This window comes from Rhea americana, unplaced genomic scaffold (assembly GCF_003343005.1).
Source record: "Rhea americana isolate MKP2758 unplaced genomic scaffold, rheAme1 scaffold_6, whole genome shotgun sequence".
Taxonomy (NCBI): domain Eukaryota; kingdom Metazoa; phylum Chordata; class Aves; order Rheiformes; family Rheidae; genus Rhea; species Rhea americana.
The window spans coordinates 2,680,810-2,703,153 of NW_028186756.1; the positions used below are offsets into that span (position 1 = coordinate 2,680,810).

Below are 22,344 nucleotides of genomic sequence, written 5' to 3' on the forward strand. Positions count from 1 at the left end.
AGAAGACTAATTCTTTAATTGAGCTTAGTCTCCTGTTTTACTTTTTCTCCTATGCTTTTGTGTGTGTATTTGACCCTTTCAGTTCCAGTCCAGTTCTGTAGCAATTCAGAGTTAGGTACAGTAACCGTTAACGTTTGTTTAGCAATTGTGAAGAAGTTGGTTTGCTTTCTCCTCATTCTGCTGACTGTAGGTGCCTTCTCCTTGGCAAGCCCCTCTCTAGAGATGCACAGGCTCCACTCCCTCAGTGAGGTGAGAGAAAAACATTGTCAACCTCTTTATATCCAGCTGAGGCCAGGTGTTGTTCATTACCATGTAAATAGTGCAATTAGTGCCAATTATGACTTTTAAATGAGCATTAAAATCTATGGGAACACAATGGTATTAGCCGTACTTTTGTTGTGTSTCTCACTACTTTAGCTTCTTTTTTTTTAGGTATCTGCTACCACTTTCAGTCTTCATTCCTGTGGGGCTTCAAGCTGTTTGCTTCTGAAATGTTAGCTCTGGGAGGAGAAGACACTGGGTGATAATGCAGGAGTGGGAACTCAAGTCGGATTACATTTAATCACCTGGTGAGACTTAAGTCTTTATTGTATATCAAAAGGGCATAGGGCCTGCCCCAAACCTCACAGATTTCAGGCAAGCTAGGGTCATCTCTGCTGCAGCTGGATGCATGTGTATCCGTCATGGTCGGTTGGTCGGTCAGTTGGTATGTATGCAGAGGTCCCTTCCAACCTTACCCATTCTGTGACTCTGTGATTCTGTCTCCTGATTAGTGCACTTACAAATTTGTAGGAGTTACGGGCCCCATCTTGGGCTACTCGTCCATGGCAGCCTGTGCTTCTGCACCAGTCTCCATGTCCCTCACTGGGCTTGGTCCTCTGGTTACACCTTCCATTGCTGGTGGCAAGAGCGTGTGGTGGAAAAGCCCGTAAGAGGACTGTGTGACACGGCATCTCAGCATTGCATAGACGGCGTTGGCCCGTGTGTGTGCCAACTGTTGAAAGAATACTTGTTGCCGTGTACCTTCTTCTCCGAGAGAACTGCTCTGTATGGTGACATTAGCAGTGGCGTGGTGCTTGGAGTGGGTAGAGCGACTCGTATTCAGCTGCACTCCAATATAATTTTGAAGTGTAAGGGAGTATATATAATATTTTGAATTGTTTCAGAAGCTTCAGAATTGTTGACACTGGGACCTGTCCTGGTGTCGCTCGTCTTGCAGATCACGTTGCCCAGTTTGCTTGTGTAGGAGATGTTGCTCCTTGTTCGGGCATATGCTGGCGAGAACTTGTTTTAAGTAGCTGAGAAGTTCATTGGTTCTCCTTCATTCAATATCTCTCAAATACAATGAGATAAAAGATGCTGAATTCTAAATAAGAGTGATTAAGGTAGAATTTGTAGTGATGTTTGCATTTACAGAGGTATGTGGCAGGAGGACAGTTAAGTTGTGTATCCTTTGCAGTAACTGGTCTCGCTTGTTCAGCACACCTGGAAATTAAGACTGCTCCTGCTGGCTTTTCAGATCTCTCAACAGACTGCTGTTCAGGCASAGTTATCTGGCTGCTTTCTTAGGTTCTTCCATTTGCAATGTAAAGGAACTTCTGCCTCATAAAAATACATTATTTGTATTTCTGACCAGTTCTTTCATCTTGTGGTGATTCTGAGGTGTAGACATTCAAGAAAATCTGAAGTGCCGGAAGATGAGTACCTTTCTATTTGTATAAATTAAATCACATTGACTTTAGAGAAAAGCTAAGTATATTTAATATCAACATCAAAGAGTTCTTACATCTACTTTAGGATGTGATCCTTTATGGAAAAGTAATGCAAGCATATTCTGAGTCAGAGAAGTGTCAGGTAGTGGCTTATAAGCAGGTAGTTGAATAGCACAGCTTATTTTGTATTAATATTTTATCTGATACCAAAAGCACTTAAAGGAGCAAGGGATGTGAGGCTTCTGTTAGAAATGGCTTCTTAGTTGCACCAAGCAATTACTACCTAAATAAATGAAACCAAAAAACTTGTTCTACTAATTTTAAAATAGGTTCTGTTGGGAAAGCTTTAGGCTTACTGGTTTCTGTTCTTGAGAGTTGTTTTTTTAGTCAAAGAGTAACTTCCTTGATGTTAGACCCAAGGATACAAATTAAGACTAATAAGCTGATTTTAAGCCAGTSAGAGGAATAATGATAAATATGAATGTGTCTGGGAACACTCTGTAGCTGAGGAAGAAGTTTGCACATTTATAAAGAAAATAACCAAATCATAGGAACGTCAATTATTAATGTTCTATGTTGCCATAAAATCAGGAGGGCTAAAAGATGATGTGTGTAATGGAGCATAATGCAGTGCAGCCCCAAGGTTCTTCCAAGATTTTGGCCAGGCTGCAAGATCACGGCCTTCTCGCGGCTTTGTCCCCTCCCAGCAACGTGAGAGATGGGAATGATTACAGAGTGATGTGAGAATTTCAGCTTGCTTTTCCAATAAAATTGTGCTCTTCTCAATTGTTAAAAAAAAATGCCCTTGGGACTAAAAAATTCCCAGGGAAATGGATAAATGGGTTTAAAACAACCTCAGTTTAAATTAATCCCTTGTTTTCTAGGGCTTTATTCATGATTTTTGAACAGTTGGGGTCATAAATATTGTTTGCCTTCCTGCACTGTGTTCAGGGCCTCATTGCTTTAGGCTGTCCAAATGTTGGGCTTTGACCATACAGTTTGGCAGCAGTTCACGCCAGTAGCTATAGACTGTGCACAAATCGGTTGCTGGGAGATTGGTGGGTTCTGCAGGGACAGAAAAAGCAGGAATTGATGCTGGAAGCAATCTCCTCAGTGCTACTGTGCTCTGATAGCATACCTGCAGCTGAAGTAGCTGAGCGGTACCATATATTGAAGTAAATACTGCATACTCCATTACAGATTATTTCATGTTGTGCAGCATCTCCATATACCAGTCTAACACTATTTTTTTTTTTATTATTTTTATTTTCTGGCTTCTAGGAATTTTATGTTAGTCTTTGAATAGCTTTTACCTAAAGTTTCAAACTTGTAGAAATATTTTAAACTGAGAACTTCCTGTCTAAAATAAACCTGTTGTTCATTCTTAAATAAGTTCTTCATAGTTTTCCTGCTGTTGTGCTATGTAAATTCTTCGATGTGTGCATTCATGCTGTACAGACCATTACTTTGAGCATTAGCAGCTGAGTAAGGTCCTGGTGCTGGCTGCAGGCATCCTCTCCCGGAGCAGCCCAGCAAAGTCAATGAAGCAACTGCATTTGAGCTTGTCTGAGAATCTGGTTTTCCAGTCCAGTTTTTAGGCAGACAGATGGTCTTCCATACATCTRGAACGGTGTCTCATGCTGGTATTTTTCTTTGTTCTCCTGAATTTTAAGGAGGTAGATTTTATGTTTTCAATTTTAATGTGTTTCATTATGTTTGGTACTGCAGGTGGGTTGAAGATTTAGGTGCATTTTGAAATACATACTAATTTTATTAGTAATGCTTAGTAGCAGTGGTTTAAAAGTCTAGTGCTGTTAGTGATTGGCACTCCATTAAATTTAAATATTGATAAGAAATTATTCATTTATTTAACGCATAATTTCTGTCATCTTGTTTTGGCTATTGAAAGAACTGAACTATTAACTCCAGCCGCAGTATTTATGGATAAAATCCTTCAGCTTTAAAATTAAAAATAATTAGCTGTTGTCACAGTACTAATTATTGTACATACAGTATCAGCAGGGCTATAATCTATCTGTCCAATATGCGTTCGACTCAAATTGCATTAATCATAACTCGCTTAAATGTTAGCAAATGGTTCTACAAAGTGCTAGCAATAGCGATTCTTACAGTCGAGAAATAATGAAGATGTAAATCACTTCTATGCATCATTGCCATAATATTCATATGATAAGATATGAAACTGCTGCATCTGCTTTTATACTAATATTCAAAATAGTTATTCTTTGTGATGGCAGTATAATATGGTACTTCCACCAATTTCCAACTGTGCAGAGTTGTGTCAGTCGGTTACATTTGTGAATTTAGATTTATTCTTTTGAACTCATCGTGAAAGTCAATACTAGTACAATATACTCTAAATCCAAGATAACATCATTGATTTTGAATATGGTGCTCTATATTAGCATGTGTGTTTAGAGTAGGATTTATTCTGTGAAATTCCACACATGCAATATAAAATTTTGAGGTTTTAGGGTGAATATTAGGTTTTCACTTAGTGTAAATTGTTACTTACTCACTTCAACAGACGTATGCAGTTTTGTATGACAAAACTTCTTGCTTCAGGACTTCTGTTTTTGCCCGAGCTCGTTTGCRTGGTGCAGTTTGCTTGCTTCGTGTCATGCCTTCTTCAGGCTCGGTTCTATGTTCTTTTGCATATTAGCAACACCAGCTGCTGCAATTCGCGGTTAGCTCAAAACCAAACACTCCTGCGACCTTTTACATCTGCAAAGTTAAGCGTAATTCATTGAACCCGTACAGCATGTAGTGAATAGAAAATGGATACTCTTCCAAGAAGAATTAGAGTGGGAATACGAGGTAAAGTTTTTAAGCTCTTCTAACGTTAACTTCTTATTAGGTTTGAGATTTTTCAAAGCCATAAATTCCAGTTATTTTTTGGAGAGTGGCGATACTTGAGAAGGCTTGAGACTCTGTCCCTGAGTTTCCTTTTTCACAAGGTTATCAAGCGTGTGATGGCTATCATCGTGCCTGAGACTCTCGGGAGAAGGGGATTTTAAAAGTGTTTTTTATAAACAAAATGAACAAAAGTAAGACAGAGTAATAATAAGGACCTGCATTTGTCAGCTGCTCTCTGAAGTGTGCCATTCTTGTTGCTATGATAATAGAGAAAATTAATATATCCTGTCAGGACCACATGACGGGGAACACTGAAAAGCTGTGAAGTGACTGTACACAGTGGAATAAAGGAAATCCACTTTGATCTACCATTTTTGATGTTTTATAATTGCACTTATTATCAGGTCCTTTACTCTCTTCTTATTTGACACAAGATCCATTATCAGTGACAGCATGAGTGTGAACATGGGCTTGATTTGAAAAACTACTTAGGATGAGGTAATGGGGAAAAAGCTTTTTGTTCCTAACTGTTGGGAAAAGAAAAAAAAATAAAACCATTTAGGTTAGTGCTATCAGCTAATACCTTCCCAGAAATGCTCCCCTTCATGTGTAATACTGTTTATATGCTGCATTTGAGTGCAGCCTGTTTAATTAGTTCCCTAATGAAATATTGTATAACAAAATGGAACTTTATCATTTGCTTTTATGCTTTTGTTCTGCTGCGAACTAAGGCAGGTCGCTGCGTCCAGCCTGAACTYGACACCATCTACTTTTGTGCTGCATTTGAATACAACCCATTTAATTTTTTTTAAAAAAGCTCTCTATTGAAATTATCAAACGAGGGGCTAAAATGCTGTCCTTTTAGCTTTCAATGCTGTCTTCTTATCACTGCTGCAGGAGATCAGAGGAAGCTGCTCCACAACGCAGGCAGATTTCCAGGTATCCAACTTTCATTGGGCTGTATAGTAGATTTATTCTGTCTTTATAGCATCAGCAGTGCAACTGGGTGGAGACGTTTGTTATCCGTGGAGTTCTTCTCTTCTGTATTGTGCCGCGAAGCAAAACTAGTGAACTGGTTATTCGCTATGTTGAACAGGCTTGAAGTGACGCACTCGGATAGTTAACCGAGAGGAACCAGCACGCGTTTCTCTTGGTTATGCTTAGCCTAGATTTTTGTTTACCTTATTTTTTGGCAGTAATAGTAAATAAGCACAGTGGAAGCTGGTGACGTGGCAGCGTGGGTGGGCCTGCTGGCCCCAAGAGCACGTGCCCAGGCCTGGCAGAGCACGAGGCGGCGGTAAAGCAGGCAGAAAAGGCCTTCTCCAAATTGAGGCTTCAGCTGCTGTCCGTGGGGGAGAGATCATCCTCTACGACTTGGGTCGATGCCTGAAGTGCTCCCTGTATTTCTGTGGTAGATCTTGAAAATGTAAAGTTGTGCTTTGTTGAAAGTGGGTTCAAACTCAGGCATTTCAGGCAAAATGTCAGCTTCAGTGCCGCTCTCGCCAGAGTGGCCTTCCCTGGGGGATGAAATTCCTTGTCGGAGCAAGAGGTTCCCTGTGGAAGGTGGCTGTGGAGGTGGTCACCTGGAAAGTCAGATAATGGTCAAGGAGAGAACTGAAAATGATATCCCTGCACCTGGTATTGAATTAGTCATCTCTCTTTCTCATCCTCTCTCATAATCTCTGGGGAACTGCTTCACCACGTATAAATAGTCATGTATTGACTGGAGAGCCAGAGACCCCAGCTTGCTCTGCAGCTTAGCAGTCACGCGCTCCAGTAGTATGTGGCAGACTGAAGTTTGTCTCCTTCTGCCAACTGAATTTTAATGCTATAAAGCAGCACTTCTTGGGTAGTAGGTGTTTGGTGTGAGAGCCTAAGGTGCAAGTCCCATTTCTGTGTCAGACAGAGCAAGTAGAGCTGAGGCTTCTGTGCTCGGATGGACACCATAAGGATGGGGTTTCTGGATGCACGGCGGAGAGCGTTCCCTCTCTCGTCTGCCCTTCTGTGTTATCTGCGTAGCCCGGCTGTCCTTACCCCCCTGGAGTGTGGTGGTGAGCCGCACTGCCGCGGCGGGGGAAACTGTCACCTTGCATTCACCGTTGCCAAGCTTAATGCATCCTAGCACTTCTATAGTGCATTTTTATGTTCCAAGTGTTACAGAAATGTTAAAGTCTGCTCTCAGCTGAACCGTATCCCCATTCATTGCTTGGTTTTGCTTGACAGTTAGAACTGCAGAACAGAAAGGGAAGAGCTGCTTTGCACCGGTGGAAGCACCGGGAGAGACTGCGAGAGAAGTGTTACTGTACGCATCAGGAGAGTGCATCTGCAGTTTCCTTGCACTTATCTGGCTAATGTGAAAGGAAAAAAAAAAAAACAGAGTCCTACTTCATCAGTGCTGCTTCTTCCCCTCTTTTAGGTAGGAGCATCTCAGAGGGTTGACTGTGCGCTGATGGCAATAGTTTGCCCCTGTTTAGGGGGCAAGCTGATTTGCTCAGAGAGGGAACTTGCATCGGTGTGCTTGCTGTATACCGTGCTTAGCAGTTGCATGCAGTCCTGCTCTGCATGCAGTTTGTGGTATAGCTGGGTACACCATTTCCTTCTAATTCACAGAATCTGTGCTGGAAATCTTCCTTGTAATTTTAAATACTCAGAGTTGACATAAACAAAATTATTCTTTTACACCCTGGTCCATTCGAGGGTTCAATACTAATTTAACTGAATACAGGTCTTTGATTAATGGCTGAAGAGACTTCCTGTCACAAGACATAAAGTTTGTTGTTGTTTCTATGCAGTTTGAGGGTTTTCTGAGTTTTCCTTTTGTTTTTTAGGAAAGTAGAGTCATTTTGAAAGCAGCACAAAATGTTTAGTTCTGTGTATATAAAGCACAGCAATTTTAGTGCTGCCTTTATGAAGCTTTGGAGAATGTTATTCAAAATAGAACTAATGCTTCCCAGTGAAGATGAAGGCAAACGTGCACAATGCCGTCATACTCTGAGATCATCTGGAAGGAGATTAATCACTAATTAGTGAATAGATGAACTTCCCAAACTTTTTTACTTCGTATTAAGCTTTGGAATCAGATCAATACCATAAATRTCAACTACAATTCCAGTCACTTAGCTTCGTCTTATGAAGTAAAAGGTGTTCTTGCAATAGCTATGCTGTCATGTTTAGTGCACAGCAATTTTTTTAATATAAATGATGCAGCAGTATGATCCTATTTGGGCTGTCAAATTGCAAGGATATTCACGTTGAGACTAGTTTTGCACCTGCAGATGTTCCAGTACCAGTTCTTTCTTCACAGCTACTTTGGGACCAGCGCAGCACCTTTGCAGGAAGAGGRCAAGTATGGGAACTAGCACGTACACTGCAGAACAGAGTAGGTGGGGTTTATTTTTGAGAACAGATCTTTCCCATCCCTTTCTTTCACTGTCTAATCAAAGGGACAGAATTAGGACTTTGGAGATCACTGCAGGCTGTACGTTGGCCTCAGAGCATCTCTGCAGCCATCTGATGTTCCCTCCTAAAATACTGGGCAAAATTTTCATCCCAAGGATCTGGATTTGGACTATGAGCTAGCATACAGCTATCTTATTCTGGATCTTTATACTCAGTTCTATTTTCTGCAGCTGGAACTGATTCATTRACCTGGATCATTCATTTCAGCTATGTTTTTTCTACAATAGGATATGCTTTATTTTGGTAGTTATGTGGTGTGTTGCTTTTTCTTTAATGTAAGATGATAAAAACAGACTGTAGAAGGAGGAAAGCTGGGTCTCAGTAGCCCGCTACTTTTTAATACATATTTTGTGATTTCTGCTTCGTAAGTGCATGGAATTCCAAAGAGTTCAATTTGAGCTGAATGCTACAGCTCAAGTCTAATAATTACATTTAATAGATCATTTAGAAATTACATAGGCTGAAACTGCCTGGTGATCTTCACTCATTCTGCCTATTCCCTTTAGAAAAAGGTAACTATAGTATGTATTATGTACCGACTCTTTCCTGCACCTCCATGATACAGTTGCTCTGTTTGTATTCAGTCCATATTTGGTTTGTATTCGTGATAAAGAAAGGCAAGTGGATGAAGCCCATTTGGAGGTATATAAACAGAAATTTGGTACTGTGAAATGAGTTTGGTATCAGGTATTTTTGCTGTGATTATTGTTTCCCTCAGTTTTGAGTGCAGTARCCACATTTGTAGTATTCACAAAATCTCTATGAAATCATTTGCAATATTTACTAAGAGTACATTTGTAAATAAGCGAGCGTTGGAGTTAGAATTTACACGTGTCAGGACAGAATGATTCTGAAGTTGTTATTCTGTTCTGAGCCAAGGAATCCTGTGGATGTGGCTTCATATATTAAAGTATGTTAAGTTTAAAAGCGCTGTTTTAAGTGTCAGTTCCTACTTCAGTCTAAAATCTGCAAATCAAGTATCTGGCCTGTAATTTTTGTACTATTGGCAGTACATGACTTAAGGGCAGATGCGTTCTTTTACAACGATGAGAATGGATTGCCTTAAGCTTTTTTCATCGGTTGGCTCAGTAAACTACATACTCTTCTTGTTTTCCCCATATATGTCTTTTGACTAAAACAGGATCATCCAGATGAGATAGGGAGACATTTACCAATGGATTTGGTTAACGTTCTCTGACCAGGACAAGGAGCAAGCAATGAGAGCAGTTTACTCTATGATATTATGTTCAGTAGTATGACATGAAATCTCTCAGTGTAATAAAAATTTAGCCTTGTAAATGAACTGAGCAAATACCAATCTAAATTTTGTTCTTTCAATTGTGATTTCAGTTCAGTGGAGATTTTTAATAAAACATTTATATGAATACATAAAATGCACATATATATACAGGAAAATTGCATCTTTTAAAAGTACAGATATACTTAGGTTGTGTATATATTGACTACTAGCTTTATGTAGATAATAATTAGCTATATAAAATTTTATACTTCAAGAAAATATTATTAGCAGCCTCTTTATCTCAGTGATAGTTCGTAGCAACAAGTTTTAAGATGAACCAAGTTTAACTGCATTGGAGGAAAAAAAAAGAAGGGAAAAATTCCCTTCTATCAGTTCTAAATTTACTTCCTAGCTGTTTTATTTAGTGATCTGCYGTACTTTTATTGTGGATGTAAATAGTTGTTTTCCTGTTGAGTTCATTAGCTTGTTTCTCTGTCATTTACATCTTAATTTTCTTGTCTGCAAGCTACACAATCTGTTTAGTGTCTCCTCATATAGTGGCTTTTCTATACCACTAGTCTAGTCACCTATCTGTAGAGTCTCTTCTCTTTTTCCTGAAGTATTCTGAAAAGAAGTGTCAAAAATAGAGCACGGGACTCCACATATATGCAGTGATGTAAAGCTATTTTGCATTTTACTTTCTATCTAGTTCTATTTTTGATACTGCTACGTTGTGGTAGTAGAGTTGTAGACAGACAAGAAGTTTTCATTGAGTCATTAGCAGCTATACACAGATCCATTTTCTGAGTACTTGCAGTTAGTTTAGATCTCAGCAACCAACTTATGGTACCTTTTATTTGTCAACGTGAATTTTGATCTGCTGATGAAAATTGCTGCCCTTTTGCATACCTCTGCAGGACCTTGCTAAATGTTCTCAGTCTTCTCATCTTTACAAATTCAGGTAAGATTGCATCAACCCGTATTTTACCATTTTGGTGTTCATTCGCTTCCCCAGTCACATATAAATACAATAACCTCATTTCTGGAATAGAATCATGGGGTGCTCCAGAGCTGATACTTTGAAGTGATAAATTTACTGTATCTATATATGGAAAAAAATGGGTATGCCCTTTCAGGAGAGGACTGCTACCTCTGTGACTACAGCTCGCAAACTCAGTCAGAATAACATAATGGAAATCAATTGAATTAATCTGAAATCATGCTGTTGTAACTGGGAAAAGAGATGGATCCTAAATTTACACCTAAATCTTTCAAATAAAGCCATCTGCTCAAAATTTTGGTCAGAACAGGTTTTAAGCCATCATCCTGGCAGTAAAAGGAAAATGAATGATTCTGTGAGGCATACAGCATTTTGTACATAAAAATGAAACAACCTTGAAAATCTATTGACTTTCCAGTAGGTTAATATTTTCTAGTAGGGGACGATAGCCTATAAATGTCAAAGTCTGAAAACAGATGAGTGTAAGTTCCTCTAAATTGCTATAAATTGCTGAAATTTGCTTTAATACTTCTTGAATGCATAACACAATAAAGTCTGATATTTGACCTTTCGGGGCTAAGTTTAATGGGAATCCGTGAACATATGCTGGTACGTTTCTCAGTTTATAGAGACATTGTTGCACTCCCATCCCATCCCAAATTTTATAGTGCAGATGTGCTTATTAGTAAGTCAGTGAAAACCTTTTCAAAATCTATCCTTTGGACAATAATTTTACCCCATTTTTTTTCCAGTTGTCAAATATCAAGTTCTGCTCAATATCAGAAATTTAAATACCTAGAGAAAGTTGCCCATCCATGTCTGATGGCAAAAGACATAAGCTGTGAAATTCTCCTAAGAAGCCCCCAACTTGTTGAACTTGCTTAGACCAATATGAGGAGACACTTGCCATCTTTGCGGTTCTGGCCCTGCTTTGGGAGTCCTTCTTTCTCGCTTCATTTTCACGGATATTCCACACTTTCATACTTTTATGTAKAAAGTCATTTTTTTTGCTGTAATTATTTTACCTTCTAAAACAGGTAGGAGTTTGCAGTAGGATTCATAACTGAACAAAGAATAATAATCAGTTTTCTTTCAAAAATCAAAATTTCTGAGAAGCTAGTGGGCTTGTTGTTCTTTAAATGTAATCATTGCAAGTTTTAGTTGAGGTATAATTATTGTTATATCTTAGAAYGATTATTATAAAAGTAGCTTTGCCTAGTCTGGAAAGCAAACAGAAATAGCTGATAATGAGTTCTGAATAATTTAGAGTCAATTTTAAGAATGATAAAGCAAAGGCTCGCAACAGTGCACTCTCAAACTTTGCATCGCTTAAGGGGAAATTTGTATAAAATTCAGGGCTAAATTTATAGCCCTGAATTTGGAAAAGATGCAGAGAATTTTTTTCCCTTGACACCAACTGAAATATATTTGCAGTCTTTGAACTCAAAACATTAATTATCTTTAATTAGTTAAAAGTATGATGATAAATCTTTGAGTGTTTGTGAAAGATGTGTTCCTTTTTTGATATTCTTCTCTGTTTAGGTTTCTATTATTTAATTACAGGTCTTGATATGAAACTAATCATGCATGCGACCATATGAAGCTGGCATACTGACGAGATAAAATCATTAAGCAGTCATTACTATAAACTGATGTTGGCCTGTAATTTTTGCAGTTAACGGGGGAGTTGATGCTTGGTGAACAATCCAATTAAAACTGGCAACAAAAGACCTAAAATGTCAGCCAAATTGCTTTTTAATAGTCAACGCAGCCGTCACAAAACATAAACATTAAAGTCCCCATAGTAGCATAAAGCTTCGTGGTGAAACAATTCTAGAAAATGAATAATAATTACAGCATCCTGAGAATTCTTTTAATAGATGTGCACTCATTAAAATACTTTGTTGGTTAGATTCATATGAAAAAGTATGTTTCCCTAGATACTTCTTTATGCATTTGTTTTGAAGGTTTTATTTGATATTTTATAGATGTAATTTCTAGTAATATTCAAAAATGCATGTCTTATTTACAAAGAGTTTAAATAGCTGTATACAGATAAGCTTTGAGTGAAAAGCACCTTAGAAATGTATTGTGAGGTGAACTGAGAACATGGTCGCAAAGAGCTCTTATAACCTATTAATGCTGTAAAATAATGTCAACTTTATTAATTTTGAATTGCACAAGATTTCTTTTGTAAGCTGAGCAAGAATTACAGGAGAAATTTTTCAGACCTTATTTCTTAAAGTTAACTAGCTAAATCAGCTTATGTGCAAATTGATTGGTACTTGATTAGGTACTCGGGCTCAGATCTTCAGGGATATTTAGGGAGCACCTAACCCTTAATAAAATCCAGAGTGGGGTTAAAGTCCTAAATAAATCTGAAGAACTGGGCCACAACCTCCACTTGAGTGGAAAGGTTTAGGTATATTGGTATTTCTGAAAACCTGCATGCTTGCTTATAAATGCCTAAACACACATTTGAGGGACTAACTTGAAAACTTGGGATTGTGCCTAGACTAGTGTGTTCATTTTTAGGTATTGCATTAGCTGTTTATTTGTTATTATTTTGTCTTTCCACAAAGGAGTTTCTGTACTTTAAAAAATATTTGTCTTGTTGTTCACTATCAGTTACACCTGTAACGTTGTCCTTCCTCCAAGCAAGCTTAATGTGATAGGAGAAATGTCAATAATCCTAAAGAAAATGTTACCAACATCAATGGCAGTAACAGATCTCTTTGTAAAAGTATTTAGGTAATTTGAGGAATAAGTTGAGAAGGACAGGAACGTGTTAGCTACTCCTATGGGTAAGAGGCAGAAAGAGTTGGTCAGCTAATCCTGTGCTGAGGTGTGTGTGTATACCCTTTTAATAGTGATTTAGTGTGTAGATACAACATAGAACTGCATTAAGCTTGAATTATCTGACAGTTAGGTACAACCTCCTTCTTAAACAACAAAATACACCTCTAAAGGTTACCAAAAATAAATTGATGATAACTGTGCTGTAGCTAAGGTTTCCATGCTTGTGCTTGAAAAGCAAGGTAGCTCATGTCAGAAACAGATCTTCAAAAGGACAATATGTATTTTGAAACTGTAATTTGTCTTAAAGGATTCTTCTTTAATGAATCTGTCAAGTAAAGGAAAGTTTGCAATTTATATGTGAATGTTGGGCAGAGATTTACCCCCAACAGGTTACTATATAACCACAGGTAAATATGTGATTTTTGGGYGATAGTGCCTGTAGTCATATAACAGTCACTGGCATGTTTGCAAAAACATATTTGTATCAAGTAATTCTGTGTCTGTATGAAATCCGTAAGAAAAACATTTGGAGTATTTCCCACTGAATAAAACAGAGACTTTTATTTTCTTACGTAAGCTATAACACTTTCTTCGGAGTGTTGTGAATGCAAGAACTAGTTCATATTTCTCCTGATATTTCCCCCACAGATATTTTTCTGAAAGGATTGTCTTAAAAGTGAAATAAATATCTGGGTGTGGAGACAAAATTACTGAATGATCTGGTAACACTTCCAGCTTCTATGTCTGTATGTGCTGTTGATCATAAAAATGGATCTAGCATTTAAATTTTGCACACAGCAGTCTGGAATTCAGAGAATTAGGTGTCCCACGCAAAGCTGTTGTGTATCCAGGTTGGAGAAATTGGACAGCAATTCATCCGTGAATCTGGGAAGTTCGCGCTCTTTGTGAAATGAAGGTACAGCAGGGTTTGAGTGCTGCCAGCCAAGCGCTAGCGCTGCCTGCGCCTGCATGGATGGGGGTATTTGGGGATTTTGCCCGCAGCAGAGTCAGGAGCTGTGCAGGAGCATGTTCTCCAGGGCTTGAGTTTGACTCCTGATGTACCTGGCGAGTCTATAAACCTGAGCTAGGCCTTAGCATCTTTTCACATGTCTGCAGAGCCACGAAGTATTTTGTATTTATCAGAATACCAGTTGACAAAGTGAACTCTCCCATGGCTGAGCTCCACGTTGATTAGGATTTTATTCTTCAGTAAATGGATATACCTTGTATCACAGTCCCCACAGGTGAGAGGGATGTGATCAGATGGAAAGGGTCATGAGCCACCCCTGCGCGCTGAGCTGGAGGGTGCAGTCCGTGCCCCGATCTGGGCCTCTAACACAGCTTGCCCTCAAGCAGTTCTGATTCTGTAAAAATACTGCAAAGTAACAAGAACAAACATGCAGCAGATCAGAGGAGGGCAGGCAAGGTTGTCAGCTGTTGCAGAATGGCTTGTTAGCAAAGTGACTTAGTATGTCCGTATCCATATTTCCACTGAACTGCTGGGCTAAATACACTGTGTATTTCATCATGWTTTATAGAGCTTAATTCCATTGCCTATAGATTCCTTTTAAAAGGCTCTCTCTACTAATGAATTTAATGATGGAAAGGCCAAAACCTGAATTTATATTATTTTGCTGAAGATTGTCAGTAACTGTGGAAATGTTAATATTTACAGCCATGCCTAGTTGCAACCTATTTTACCAGTCATAAATTGCTCTTTAATCAAAATCTGTTCACCTGTAAGGTCAGCAGCATTTGCTGCCAGGCTACGTGTAACTGGCTTTTGTAAACCTGGATGACAGGCTTACCATGTAAGCTATAATCTCTCTGTCTTTGTTCAGAGGTTTAGAATAGTAATTTACAGTCCCCTGYGAGTTGCCACTGATAGAAGTTACAGCCGATGATGTTGACTGAACCCACTGCTTGTAAGTAATGGCAGGAATTATGCATTCTCCTGAAATATCACCTAAGGTGGCTGGGAGCTGTCAGTCTCCCCTTCCACCCTATGAAAACCACGTGACGTTAGTTGTACTAGCAGCTGCCTCATCTGCGAAACAAACTGCTGGAAGCTGGAGCTGGTTTTCCAGATCGCTCCCTCGGTCTCCCTTGTAATTGGACTGCCTCTCTGCTTCTCCGTCCCCGTTCTCCCCTTGACCTGTGGGACTYGGTCATCGATGGGCCTTGTAGTGATTTAAGAGAATGATCTTGATCTCTGTTTGAGAAAATCTGGTACTTGGATTCTAGTGCRTTGTTGTACCATCTGCAAGGAAGGAGATGGAAATGACTGAGTAGGATCTAATTTGGATTAGATCTAAAATGTAATTTGTTTTATTAATTGACGTGAATGTGAGCATTTCAGCATTTCACGTGAATGTGATAGATTTTCACATAAATATTGTATGTAGAGTGAATTGGTATTTAACAGCTATATGAACAAATAATGCAAAGCAAAGCTATAATTCAGACAATTCAGCAGAATAAAAACACCTCTGGAGCTCTAGTTATTCGCTCCCCTTTGGTAATGTTTAATTTATATGAACAAGCATCTGTGTGATTATATTGTCAGGTGCTACTGCATGGTAACATTTAAAACTTGCATCTTATCTGTGGTACACAGTGTTATAACCCAAAAGTCATTTCTGGTTACAAACTACAGCACAGAGAGTGGCATCTTACAGTGCAGTGTTTATGTCCAAAATTATTCTACTTCAGCAATCAGACTCCCAAGTTAAAACACTGAGTGATGGAGTTAATTAAGGAGGAGTAGTGCTATCGTAGCACTAATGGTCTACAGATATAAGTGCCTCTAAGTGAGGCAAAGTTTGTCAGGAAAGGTAGGTAATGTCTTTTATTGCACCAGCTGATACAGCTGGAAAAGAAATAGATAAGCTGTGGGCACATAAACCCTTCTTTTGTTTTGAGTGTACTAGCACTTCTGTCATCATAAAAAGCAAAACCACCACCACCACCTCCACACACGTAAAGAAATAAATAAGTCTTTTTTTCAAGAATTCTACAAAGTAAAAATTGACAAGCTAAGTACATGGTAGACAAAGAAGACAGATGCCAGAATCTTTTGAATCTTAAAAGGCAGAATATTATTAAACACATCCAATCAGCAAAGTCAGAAACGGCTGCCGTGTGATAGCTCCCTAGTGATAAATCACTGCCTTTCCATCTCTAATGAGTTCTAGCTTCCGTTCTTTTGCCTGAAAAATTCCCCCACCTCTTTCTGCAGCTGAGTAAAGAAACAGTTTGCTTGCAGAGATACTTCTGAGGTAGCTAATTTTTATTTTCCAAAAATGCATTATCTCTGATATTTTTTCACTTTCAGCATTCAGCTAATGATGGGCTGATAGCATCATGTTTGAAGTCTTACCAGAAATAGAGCCCAGCCGTGTTACCGTTCTGCCATGCAACAGTAATGACCCAAATACAGAAGTCCTGATGATGAAAATTGCTAATGCTCTATGTTGATAGCAGTCGTAAGGCATTCATATTTAATATCAGTTTCATATGCAGATAATTTCCAGGTCTGTTCATGCTGTTTGAATTGCATAGTTTCTAGTATATTTTAAGATTAAGCAATCCATTTCAAAATTTCATGTTAACCTTGTCAAAATTTTTACATGTATCTATTAGAAGTAGAATGAAAATGTAAATTAAAATAATGAGGTAATGCTAGGATCATACTAATTTATATTAAAAAATATGGCATCTAGGTGGATATTTAGCCATATAGTGCAGTATTTCACAGGACATTGTACTAAACAGAATTAAAGAAACAGAAAATATTTATTTCTGATGATACTCCCAGCATTCTGTTTTACCCTGGTGTTCAAAGCTGGGTAATTACATTTTCATAAAGTTTGCTAGAATGTGCCCCATTATGAGTCTGTAAAAATTATAGTCACTTAGGTCTTACAGTACAAGATTTAACTCTTTTATTAATGTAAGAATGGAAGGGTTGGACAAAGTTCATGAGGAAGAAGTCCTTGCTATCCTGATGTCTACAGAAAAGATTTTTTTTTCCATACATAGTTAGACCATACAACAGTCAACATAAGTATTTCTTGTGCTGTTAAGAGAGAATTAAATCTCCATCATCTTTAATTTGTAAGTATGGCTAAACTTTAACATATTGAAGGAAAGCGCAGCAGAAATAAGTTTCTGTTACCATTAAGAAATTGTTAGAATTCTTATTTTACCAAATCTGTTTGTGTTAAAATGACCCACAAAAGAGAAGTTAGAAGCTGTTAACATGTGCCATATAATTGTAAGAGATTCAGATGAATTGAACATATGTGTTACTARGAATGTAAAAGAAACAATTTGGACTGAACACACTGGTCTGAAAATTCAAGCATCGTAAATCACGAGTTTGACATCATTACGTTATTGTATTGCAAATCCAGCTGTCAATATTCTTCTGTGCTTTGACACGTGAAAATGGATGGTCTAAGACCTCTGTTAATTTCTCTTCAGAGCTGCTGTATTTTCAGCAAAGCCTGAATAATGATACAGGGGATTCAGTCTACCATTAGAATGGTGATATGGTAGGGAATTAYAAACTTGCCTTTTTTAGGGTGCATCTGTACTGATAAATAAAAGGCCCAGAGCTCCTTGATCATCTGCAAGGCTTAATTTTTCCCTCTTTCTCTTGATGTGGTCTGGAGCATCCCAGGCAGCTCCCCAAGGCAGATCTGCTGCAGGGGCTGGCTCTCAGCCCCACGGGCAGGAGCCTGTGCAGCGTGTGGGGGAGTAACATTGGTCTCTGGAGGTCTAGATCTCTTGTACTTAGCATCACAGATGTAAACTTCTAATCCTTATGACCTTTAGTTTATAAGCTTTCATTGCATTATAATCTTTATCTTGCATAAAACAGTGTATTTTGTAGAGTTCTTTAGAGATGTTTAATATTTTATATTCTAGATGATTTACCGTGTAGTAAGACATGGAAAAAAGTTATGTACAGCAAAAAAATGCAATATCGTAGTGGTCTGACAAAGTTCCGGAAGCAAAGAATTTTGCAACTGATGTAGGCTGACTACAATTTGAGCTTTATCAGAAGGCGTAAGTGTAGAATATTTTACTTAAAACACAATGTAAATTTATACGTTAACAGAGAATCTCATACACAATTCTCTTTCATATTCACCTTTTCTCAAAATATGCAAAATACGCAAAAAATAGAAGGAATTCAGAGATAGGCAATAAATAATTAGAGGCTTAATAATGTCATAGGGAGAAGCATAAAAAAACATATTTTAAGTCTGAAGATACAGTCTCATGGAATCAGAACGGAAGGAAAGGGTGTGAGGATTCACAAGATCAGTAAATGTATTAACATGTAGCAGAGCCAGCATTCTGCAACTGTCAACACCAGCATTTAATTCCTACTTTGTCGTCTTGGACCCTCAGCATAAATCTCATTGTAAGATTGAGAATTTTAGTATATGCTTTTTAGTTCTACCCCTAAGTATTCAGATTTTTTGTCTTCCCTGCATTGAGTCTTTTCCAGTTCTTCAATGCCCATTTATATAAATTGGGCACAATGCTCTGGGCATAATCTTTATATTCTCTTAAATAGTATCAGACGCATCGTTCTGTGTGATGCTGTCTTCGTAGCTTCTGTTTTCATAAATAAGATTATGTTCATTCATCTCTGCTTGATAAAGTATTACAGATTGCTTTGAAACTGTGTTATACCTATAGAACTTTTGAATAGAAACCTAGACTAAACTCTCTGAACATATGTTACTGTTTAGTTCATTAAATAGTGGATTGCAGGCTAATTCATATGCAGCTGAGACACATCTAGTAAAAAGCATACAAATGGTGAACTTAGGAACTGAAAAAATTTAAATGTCTCAAAAACAACACAGGTTAAATGCAGACCTTTTAAAATTCATTACTTTTAATATATTCTCTCTGATATATTTCACTTAGATTATAGTCTTCTCAGTAAATGATGAAAAAGTTCAATTACCCCTTTTTATTTAGTGGTTCCAAAGAGTATACTTCACAACTGTTACAAAAATGGCTTAACAAAAGGCCTGATTTATTTTCAAAAATAATTTTTAATCAGGAGCTAAGTAGTGGGTAAAGCCTTATGTTTCATCTTTGTCTATAAAAATTCAGCAACGTGTTTGTGATCACAAAGGCATTTTAGCCTGTTTCTTAAGGAAAATGAGGTTATGTCAATGCTCTTGGTGTCCATTGATCTGTGGCTCCAGTAACTATTGAGCAGAACGGTGATACACAACCAAACAGAGTTATGGAAGTTTCTAAGGTAATTTACTTTCCACTTTCTGAAAAGCAGAGGCCCAGTAGAAAAGAAATCTGATTTATTGTATTCCCAGAAGGAAAATGCCCCAGTGGTTATTGCTCAGCAGCAGAAGAGGAGCTGGGCAGGTCTGTGCTACGTAACTGTAGGAACCAACCCCAGCATTCAACTGCCAGGGGCACCCTATGCTCAGCATCAAACAAGGGCAATCCAAAAGAGTGAGTCAGAGCCAGAAAAAAAAGAAACGTTCAGGTCAAAACCCGAACTCCTCCCTTCAGTCTCCGAAGAAAGGAGACCAAGTAGAAATCCTTCAGACTAGCAGAATGACAAGGAGAGTTTTTCTTTTTAATAACTAGCATTCTCACTTTTAGAGCACAGGGAGTTTGGGATATATCTCAAAATAAAAAGCTGAACAAATTAACATTGCTATTTAAGAATGAGGAAAGCCCCAAATAAAGCAGTTGGAAAGCTGTGTAAGTGGATTTTGTGGGTTGGATGGGGAGTTTATTAGTGAGAATAAAACAAATTCAAAATGGAACGAAGAGATGCAAAACAAGCAGAATATCATAGAGATCTCCGGAGAACATCATGTTTCTAGATGTGCTTTGCTGAGATAAGAGAACTCTGTAAAAATAGCAAATTCTTATGGAAAAGAACTTAGTTTCTAAAAAGGCCGTTCTCTCTGTAAAAGATGGGGCTAGACAGCCTGGTGGGGGACTGTCTCCCTTCACGTGACACTGGTCATGAGGCCAAAGAGGGTGTCTGCTTGGATGGCCTTCCGATCAGAATCTGATCTGATAAATGAATTACTGCAAATGAGAAGTTTTAGCTGAAATCAAGTTTATGTTTTTTTGATGAAGGGAAACTGTTGACATGTCAATAAACGCATCAGAAATCAATGCTGTATTTGCATTTCATATGTAGACTTTCTGATCCAAGAAATTAAATAAAACCTGAACATTACTCTATCAGCAGCCATTAAAAATAAAAACAAATATTGTCATGGATAGATAGCATTATGTAGAACAATAGCAGCAGGATAAAAATTCGTAACTAAGCTGATTTCCATATCACTCCCATATACTCCAGATACTTGTTGGCTTTAGACAAGTTATCATGCATAATTTTGCTTTTTAGATATTTAAATGATTTTGCACGACGTTCTTTTATGGAGTCTGCTGTTCATTCAGAGATCTGAGGAATCATCAGTATGTAGATTTAGATACAATGCTGTTTTATCACAAGCAACATTTTTTTTTATGAAATAAAAATAAAGTTAATGAGAGGTAGGCTTAGTTTCAAGCAAAATAAAAATAACTTTGCTAAATTAGAAACCGTCTGTAAAAGCTAATTAGAAACTCAGAGCAGATTCTCAGCTCAGTGAATTTACAGCGGTTCATTGAAGTGAAGGTTGATGAGGAAGATCTGTTTTTAAAGCAGTAAAATGCCGTGGGCTGTGATGCACGGCGGGGTGATGGGGAAGGTGGAATCCCCACCAGCTGGGAGGCGGGAGCAGCCCTGGGAGGTGAGGCGCCCTGCTGAGCAGCGGTGTTTTATGGAATACGGCGTCCCGTATTTCGGTAACTTTAGCCTGTTGCGTGGAAGAAACTAAATAACCTGTCAGATAATGGTGTGCTGTCAGCGGGATAGGCGGAGAAAGGAGCTAAAAAATGCGCTGCTAACAGATCATGCCGTTCTTCCCGTGCACCTGCAGTCACCTCGACCGCTCCGCGTTTGCCCCTTAGCTCTTGGAGTACCTGCTAGAATCTCCCTGTCCTGGCGAAGATCAGTTAAATCATTATATTCTAGCTGACAGGACAGTRGCGCAGCTATTAAAATGGTTTGTCATGCAAATTATGGGATGTATACTAATCTGGCAGATTTTCTGTAGGGTGGAAATAGGTTTGATACCACTAWTAGGGGGGAAAGTCGTTGATCAAATACTTGAGGATGCTGGGCATCAAGTATTACRTCCAAAATTTTGGTAGCTTTCGAAAATAGCAGGATGCAGGATTTACTGAGATTAATTATTGTATGAAAGTGCCTTGGCGGATTATTTCAGAGCTCTGGACTGTTGACTGCAGTGATTTAATTTACTGAGGTCTCCCATTTTCTAATACGCTTAGAAATGCTTTTCTGGTATATGCAAACTAATATTACAGTGTAAACCTTAATGCAAGCGTAAGAATGCTGCCTTGATAAAAGATCAATGAAATTTAAAAGGATTAAGGCTGGGCCAAATCCGTGACAGCTTTGCTGACCGCAGCGCGGAAGCGCTTACGCTGGGGGCCGAGCGGCGGCGATCGCTGGGCGGGTGGCCCCRCGGCGGGAAGGGGCCCGGCTGCCCKTGGGGCAAATTSAGCTGCGCTTTCGGCGCCGTGGAAAGCTGCCGTCCTCCTTCCCGAGGAAATCGCTGCCGTAAGGGAAGGGCGCGAGAGGAACGCGCTGGGCAAAGCTCCGCTGGGGTGCCCTCGCCTTCGCAGGGCGCCCGGGTGGTTTCCTTAGCTGCGTCCTTTGAAAGGGTCCAAAATTACCTCTCAGAAACTCGGTGGCTTCTAAAAGACAAGATTTAGGGACTGGAAGAGTTTCAGGTTAATAGCTTCACAGTTCACTCACTCTGGCGGCAATTTTTATTCAGCATCGTTCGCAAAGCGCTTTTTATCTTGCCTTTCCAAAGGAATTTCTTGCCTCAGTTCTCYATAACTTCACTCCTCGCTGTACTGCGAGGCTCCGGAGACTCTTGGTGGGGAGTGGAGCGAGCAGGGTTTTACTGCCCCTCCAAAACGCCGCTCCTGCGCCGTCCTGCCGCAGCCCAGCGTGCGCCAAGGCGGAGGCGCCCGACGCCGCCGCCGGCTGCCCCGGCCGCGGCTGGCGCCGGCCCCCACGCAGCTCCAGGGCCGCCGGCCGACGCCGCCACGCCGCTCCCCAGGCGGCTGGACAGCCAGTGCGCCGCGTAGTCTGACCTGACAAA

General features: G+C 39.1%; 1 protein-coding gene across 1 annotated transcript in view; it reads left to right on the forward strand.

Annotated features, from left to right (window-relative positions):
* Positions 1-22,344, forward strand: part of TENM1 (teneurin transmembrane protein 1) — a 240,114-nt gene that overhangs the window by 60,245 nt on the left and 157,525 nt on the right. The gene's annotated exons all lie outside the window — the stretch shown is intronic.